An 8,602-nucleotide genomic window follows, 5' to 3' on the forward strand; every position below is an offset into this window, starting at 1 on the left:
CCCCCCCCCCTAAAGAAGCTCCCGGACAATCACCATGAGATACAAAGGAGGCAAAGGAATTTTATGAAGCTTACTCACGTGGCAACTCGGTCGACCTCGCATGCGTTTCTATATCAAGCATGTTTGTCAATGTTAGTGATCAAAACTATGAGTCTTGATATCTAGTCTATTATATCTAAGTCTCAGACTAGGATATAAAAGTGTAGTTGAGCTCAAGGACTTCACGGCGATTCATCATACAACTACGAAGATCTACTCAAGGAACCGTGGAACTTCATCAACAAAAAGGTATGTGGAGACTTGAACTTATCTATCACTCAAAAGTCTATCTATTTTATCTCCTACTTATTATGAGACAAAAAGTCGTATGCTATATAGACTGGATCATACACATTTGACATTTCGAGTTGAGTATTCACTACTTATATTTTTCTCGAAATCATGTGTTGGTAAAGCGTTTCGCTTTGATCAAGTTTATCTTCACCTAGTGACGAAAGTCATGAAAAGTTTCAATTACTTTGAGAATTGCTCTGACGTGAAACGGTCTGTGAATAACGGCTATATAACGTCCTCTGAGAATGTCTCAATGATTGGAATGAGAGTTTAGATTACATAACCATGTATTCCTTAATCCGAAGTTTTTGAACTTTGTTGATTGAGAGAAACCGGAGGAATTGGCTTTGCCAAGTCCGCGAACCCAGTCCGCGAACTCAGTCCGCGAACTGACGGAAGTTTTCTTACCGAGAATTTATGCTGGGATTTTCCAAAAACTCGTTTGCGTGTTTAGTCTGCGAACTGGTGGAAGTCTCTTTGCCGAGATTTTCTGCTGAGTTTGGAAAACTCTGTCGCTTGACTTAAGTCCGCAAACTTTTTTGTGAGCTTAAGTGGTTATGATCTAAAGATGTGCTATGAACATGAAACTTAAATTACTAAGGAATGCTTTATGCAAGCCGTGGCTATAAAGTTCATGAGCCGATTCATCGAATCGAATCATCGTTGTTTTAATTGTGTCTTGTGTAGTTACATAAGATCTCATAGCAATTGAAAAACTCTCTAACTAGTTCATTTGAGTCAATTGAACTAGTTATGGTGAAAAAGAACAAGGTTAATATGAAATTCTCATATGGTTGACCTTTTGGGTTACTATGTTGAACCAACATACACGTACACGCTTGGGCATGGTTTTCACAAACCCAGTAAACGTCTACCCAAGTGTTTGTGATAAGCTAAGTTTTCGATCTAACAGTTGAGAAATATTAGCTTGAATCTAAATCAGGTTTTTATCTAACGGTGAATATGGGTTGCTTTGTAAATAGGGTAAAATCCTGATTTGAAGGCTATATAAAGGAGACATCTAGCATTGTGCAAAACTAATCCCCACACGTCTGTGTGATATTAGTGCGCTCGCTAGAGTCGATTCTCCTTTAACTTTTGGTTTTCTTCTCTAAAACCAGGTTAACGACTTAAAGACTTCATTGGGATTGTGAAGCCAGACCGATACTACTTTTATCGTAGTTGTGTGATCTGATCTTGCATCTTCTATTGTACGAGTACAATCTTTGATTGGCTTGAGATCGTGAGAGTTCTCCGATAGGAAAGATAAAGAAGTCACAAATATCTTCATCTCACTGTTTCTGATTCTTCGACAAACCGCTTGGGTAGTCAAGAAGGATTGTTGAGAGGTGATTGGGCTGTTCTTCGGGAATATAAGACTGGATTATCAATTGGTTCCTGTTCACCTTGATTTCATATCTTAAGATGGAACAAAACCTAGGGTTTTTCTGTGGGAGACAAATTTATACTTTGATAGACTTTTATGTGTGAGACATATTTTTTTATTATCAAGTCTGCGATTTTGGGTTGCAGCAACTCTCAGTTGTGGGTGAGATCAGCTAAGGGAATCAAGTGCGCAGTATCTTGCTGGGATCAGAGGCGTAGGAGTACAAATGTACCTTGGATCGGTGGGAGACTGATTGGGGTTCAACTATAGTCCAGTCCGAAGTTAGCTTGTAATAGGCTAGTGTCTGTAGCGGCTTAATACATTGTGTATTCAATCTGGACTAGGTCCCGGGGTTTTTCTGCATTTGCGGTTTCCTCGTTAACAAAACTTATGGTGTCTGTGTTATTTCTTTTCCGCATTATATTTTATATAATTGAAATAATATAGGTTGTGCTTTAAGATCATCAATTGGAAATCCAACCTTTGGTTGTTGATTGATATTGATTGATCCTTGGATATTGGTCTTTGGTAGCGTCCAAGTTATTCCTTGTGTTTGATTAAAGACTCGCTATTGTTTTAGCTTGAGTAAAACCAAAACAAGTGAGAGATATTGACTCCTTGAGATACTTTAATCTAGATTGAGTCTGACTGTATAGTTGATTCTCTAGCAAAGTATTTCGGAGTTTGTCCATATAGATTACTAATCGAATTATTGGGTGGTGTTGTTAGACCCCCGCTTTTTCAGTAAGAAACGAGACCCAACCGGATGTGAGCTTTCAGAAGCAAGGTTCACGGAAGTTCCGGTTCCAAATAAAAGGGGTAGGCCGAGGAAGGAACCACCATCAAGTCAACAACAAACAGGGAATTCCGTATCCACATCACAAGTCGATGAAGTGCCGGTTCCAAAGAAACGGGGTAGGCCGAAGAAGTTACCGCTATCAAGTGAAGAACAAATGACGGATTCCGTATCAACACCACAATCCGATGAAGTGTCGGTTTCAAAGAAAAGGGGTAGGCCGACGAAGGTACCGGCATCGATTGAACAAGAACAACAAGTCCAGGAAGCGGAAGCGGATGCCACACCTAGAGTCGAGTAGCAGAGGTTACAAAGAAAATGGGTAGGCGTTGTAAGGTACCAACAATGATTTAACAAGGTGAGCATTCCGAATTCACACCCATAGTTAAAGGGGCGGCTTTGCATATCAAAAATGAAAGTCCGAATAAGGAACCTACATCAAGTCAAGTACATCAAGCTGAAAATTCCGCAGTCACGCCAAAGATAAGTGATAACAAAGGTAAGCGACCAATGCCTAGTCATCAACAACATATATATATATATATAAGATCCATAAACGTTCTTAATCTACTAGAGTTTCAAATTAAGAAACGAATATCTTCATGCGCGCCATCTCTTCTGAAAACTGAAACTGAAGTGGGAACAAGTGAGAACATCATCCCAAATGGGGGCTCAATGGTTATCACTATAACATTCCAATAATCACTAACATGCATCACAGTTCTACTAAAGAAAAACGATAAATATATTTCATAGGCAACATAGAGCAGAAGATTGCTTCAATTCATATCCCCAGATTTTACGTACATAGTGGTAATATCCGTGAGATATCCACCTACAGATGGATCTACGAGAGAAGAATTAAACAATCTAAACATATGTTATCCCAACCTTGTCTCACTCAATGGAGGAGAGGATGCTAGGAATAACTCTACTCTCAAATCATAGCATGAATCCAGGTACTGTAAGATATTATCGTGGAATGCATACACCTCATAAAACCTAATGCCACCATCTAAGTCTAGAATATAATAAGATTTTGATTACTATGATCTGACCCCGCAGAACAGGTTCACAAAAGGCCCAATCATTATTCGTTGACCGAAGTCACCGAGTAATAACCATATCCAGTCATGAACCTAGAATTTCTTCCAAAGTCAAGTTCATAGTAACCCAGTCATACTACTAAGACTGCACAATCAAGTATAAAATGCACATGAGTGACTTCCCCAAATAAAATGGTATATATAATAGTCAATCGGGGTAAAGCCGGACTACTAGGTAATAATCAATTGGGGTAAAGCCGACTACTATCTTAAGACAATAAAATGTAATAATAATCAACCAGGGTAAATCCGGACTACTAGGTAATGTTCGAACAACGTAGCATTTCCCTACTAAAACTTAGCCAAGAGCTACGGAGAAACACAGACACTCTTCGCGGGGAAACCACCCAACGCATATTACACAATATACCCATTGAATTACAAACAATATGCTTACAGAAATTAAAGACTCATCATGCTCGCAGATAAAGTAAACTTAATGATTACAAAAAGGTTACAGAGTTCTCACCTGATTTGATGACAAGCCACTCCTACCTTGAATTCCTCCATCCGATGGTTCATCCTTTGAATCGATCGTTGTTAATATAGACTAAATGTTAATCATACAAGCACTCTAAGAATTTAGCCAAAAAGGCTCACACAAAGTTCACAACATAATTTCATACAAGTCTCCAATTATGGGTTAAGTCAAATAACTAACAATTCTAGTTTTATTAAAGGTTCTATAACCTGATCTTTTAATTTTTAAGGCATAAATTAATACTTACTTATCCAAATGGGGTCAAACTTGGAGCCATGGGAAAGCCCCCGGAAAACTCTACAACTTTGCAGAAGGAACCGAAAGCTAATTCGGATCATAAGGGGTCCAAAAGCTAAAATTAAGGTTTCTAGCCCTAAGCCCAAGACCATGTGCCAAACCGGCACGGTCCACTAAAATGGCCCACCAAGAATACACCGGAATGGGTCTGACTCGGGTCGGGTCGAACGAGTCAACTGAGTCAGCGATCGGACTCGGTCATCTTCCTCGCCATTCTCTGAAATTTGTCCCATGTGTTGTACTAAAATCAGTTCAAAAGATCAACTTCCAAGGTCCCTATATTACATCCTATAAATCCAAATTCAACAAACAACGGCTCATTAGAATCACGGAGTCATCTTCTACAACTTTTGTGTACTGACTATTTTTCAAAACTCACTATAATCTAACTAACATTGCTCCAACTTATTGATGCTCGTGACTGTTACACAGTTTCAGCTGCGACAGGTGGTTTTATAGCATTGATATCTCACTCTATACCTAACCAAACTGAACTAAATTTATATGTACACAATCACCACAGAATAAACAACAATTCATGTTTATAGAGCTATTTATAATTCTCAATATAAGGTACCGAAGGAAGTCTCTACATGTTGGGCAGAGAAACACAAGTTTCATGTGAAATCATGAATTTCATAATAAAAAGAAACAATTGATTCTACTCTATTTCCATATAAGCACATACCCATGTCATTATAAACATACTAAAGTAGATTAATGAGGTTATCTTGGTTGTTTAGATTAGTTTCTATTTTCTCCATCATGATCATCGTCTTTTCATCATAAACACCATGAACACTTCCTTGTTCCTTCTTTTCTCACTAATTCACTTTCTAAATAAGTGACACCCTTAAACTTCTCTGTCTAAATTTAAGTCTATGATTTTGTATCCTTACTCCTCTCTCTTTTACAAAACCAACATCCTACCATTATCATCTTATTCTCCTTCTCATTTCACGCAAGTTTTCTCTTCCTAGTTCCATGTCTCTTTCATTCATTTTACTATTTTTCTTTGAAGTAGAACTTACCTCTCTTCTTATCTCCAATAACACCTCCTACTGCCCTTTTCCTCAAACATAAACACCTCCAGCTTATTCACGTGAAGAAGAAGATAACTCTTCTTATTAAATTTACGTTAAATAGCTAATTAGGGTTAATTAACACTTAATTAATCTAATTTAGGTTAGATTAAGTTTTACTATTACCATCCCTTAAAACTTACTAAGGGTAACTCATCATAGGTCAGGTCTGGTCCGGTCAAGTCAATGGTCGCGGTCAACTAAAGTCAACGGCGACGGTCAACGACAGTTTGACTGATTTTGATTCCATCTTTCGAGTCTCTTATCTTCTTCGTTCGGAGTCCGATCGACGCGTTCTAATAGTCCATTTCGCATAACTTTTCGAGATCTATCCAGTGGTAATAATTGTTTGTCCAAATTATTATTTTATTAATTGTTGTTAAATTTATTGTTCATATTTATTTAATTACGTCATTGTCGGCTAAATCGTCTCTTGACAGGTCTAATAACGTTCACGAGGTTGAGAACCCTTACAAAAGTCATGAGAGAATTTGGAATCAGATTTACCCGTAATTTTTTTCTGTTTGTAGCGAAGTTGGCGCATCACACGGCGAAGTTTATGCATAACAAATCCTTTTGGATGAAACAATGGTCTGTTGTAAAATGCTACATTGTCATGCCTTGGAAAGTGAACTCCTCCTTAGTTCTTATGGGTCAAACACTACATCTTCGATAGAGATAGAGTCCAAAGCCTCTCTCATGGCGAGTAACCGAGTTCTGTTATTGGGCTTCGGTTTATTGTCGAAAAAGTATTTCTTAGCCACATGATGTTATGGTTCCAAACCATACGTTGACGACTCCAAATATTTGTACTCCTTGAAAAATGTTGGGAAGTGTTCATAATCCCACACCTACGCCAATGAAAGATCGTTCCAATGAAATGTATAAGAAAAGAACTAATTGGAAAACAAAATAACTAGTTCACATTACCTGTAATACAGTAAAATTCCCATTAAATTGAAAGGTTCTCGCCTTAGAAGATCTACGCATCTCCGCCAATAAATGTGCCAAGAAAGCAGTGCCCCATGAATACTCATGAACCTCCTCCAAGGGATACAAGTATTGTAAGTGGTTAATATGCATCCTGTTACCATTAGAGTCAGGGAATATTGTGATGCCCAAGAGGAACAACAGATAAGCAGCGATAGTTTGCTGAATTTTTTCGGAATTCAATTCCTTGCCCATCGTAGTCCCAAACAACTCTCTGAGATTGACGACTTAGTCTTTGTCATGGTATTATTTAACACGTACATATTTGCTTCAGTCGTTGCTTCGTCCCAACCAAACAACTTTTTAGTCAGCTCATAGATCTTGGACTATTCTAGGGTCTTACTGTGATCTTCTTTCTAAACGGCTTTTCCAAGGACCCCTAGACCTAATATTCTTTGGAAATCTTCAGGGATAATGGTCATCTCGCCAAAACGAAAATGCATGGTATCAGTTGAAGCAAAAAACCTCTCTAAGAAGCAATTCGCCGTCACTTGATCAGTGTCCACATAGTTTTCTACCGCGGGATACAACCCAGATGCTCTCACTGCCGTTTGAACAGCCTCATACTCCAATTCAATGAACATGTATCCATTTGTTGATGGAGGGAAACAGGGAAGGCTTTCTTGTGGTCCTATAAAAACACACCAAAGAAACTTCAATTCACCTGATCATATATAAACAATATAATAACAAAAGGTAAACGTCTTACATAAGTTGAATAGATCCAACGAGCCCAAGAGTCCTTGTATTCAAATAAGAGTTTCAGATCTCTCGATTGACCCCAGTGTTTTCCATCATTGCGTTCTAGAATCACGTCATATGTTTTTGAGAGGTGCTTTGGCGGGTCCTTTTTCTCACCGGCTCCAACTTCAGGTTGTCCTAAGCCATGCGAGGATGAGCCACGTGCTTGGGATGGATTAGGAGGTACAAATTTCTCCCACTCTGCATCATCATCGCTTCTTGTGTCTTCATCCTGGGGAAACTCCCGAATCATGACCTTACCACGTTCCGGATCATCTCGACTACGTCGAGGCCGAGAAGACTTAGGTTTTCCTTCATCAACAGCTTTTCCCTTTCCTTTCTTCGTTTTTGCATATTTGGACCTACGTATAAAATGAGATTTAACAAAATAAGGAAATTAAAACCGGCATGCCCGGTGAACATAACGATACTAACGACATAATTTCCGGCATTGTAATTTAAAAGGAGTTTATGCCGGTTTTACGGTAAAGGCATTGTATGTATATAAAATGATATGCCGGTTTTATGGGAATTGTCAACAGAGATTGAACAAAATAAGGTAATCAAAACCGGCATGGATAGTGAACATTACGATACTGCCACCAGAGGTGCCGGCGTTGAAATTTATAGGATTTCTATGCCGGTATTCTAATAACTTGCATGCAATAAAAGGGGGATACAAGACATATAATTCAAATTTAATTGTACGCCGAAACTAAATTGGAATTTTCAGTTCACTAAATTCAATTTCAAATTCACTAAATTGCAAATTCAAATTTCCTTTTACCTAGTACAAACAATAATCATGCAAGTTTCAATTTGTGTTTTTTATATTATGAAATAAACCCTAAGAATGCTTCAATAAACATAGACATCACTTACCTCATCATATCTATTATTTCCTCATCATCATCTTGTTCAATAGATGCTTCTGATTTCGATTCACCACTAGGATTAAGTTTTGGTTTTTCAGGAGGTTTGCGAGGACCCATTCTTCTTTGGGTTTGAAGAATTGAATAAATTTGGTTAAGAGGATGAAACCAAATAATGGAGTTTAGTGGTTTTTGAAGTTCTTTTGGAATTGCGAAGTGAAAACAAAGAAATAGAAAGATGGAACCGTTTCCATTCTATAACCGTCAATTTTATGTAATAATGGAGTTTATAACCGTCACATAAATGGAATGAGGGAGTTTGTAATGGTTACAATGGGGGATAATTGGTGTGACAGTTACAATGGAGAAGAATAAGGAGTTATAATTAGTTGTTATATTTTTTAAACGTTTTCAATTAATGATAGTTGAAAGGTAACAAACCTTCATAATTCGGCGTTGTCGAACTTTCATAATCTATGCCGGTAGTCTAACGAATTTAACTGAATTTATGTATACG

Source organism: Papaver somniferum, chromosome 10 (genome assembly GCF_003573695.1).
Source record: "Papaver somniferum cultivar HN1 chromosome 10, ASM357369v1, whole genome shotgun sequence".
Classification (NCBI taxonomy): Eukaryota; Viridiplantae; Streptophyta; class Magnoliopsida; order Ranunculales; family Papaveraceae; genus Papaver; species Papaver somniferum.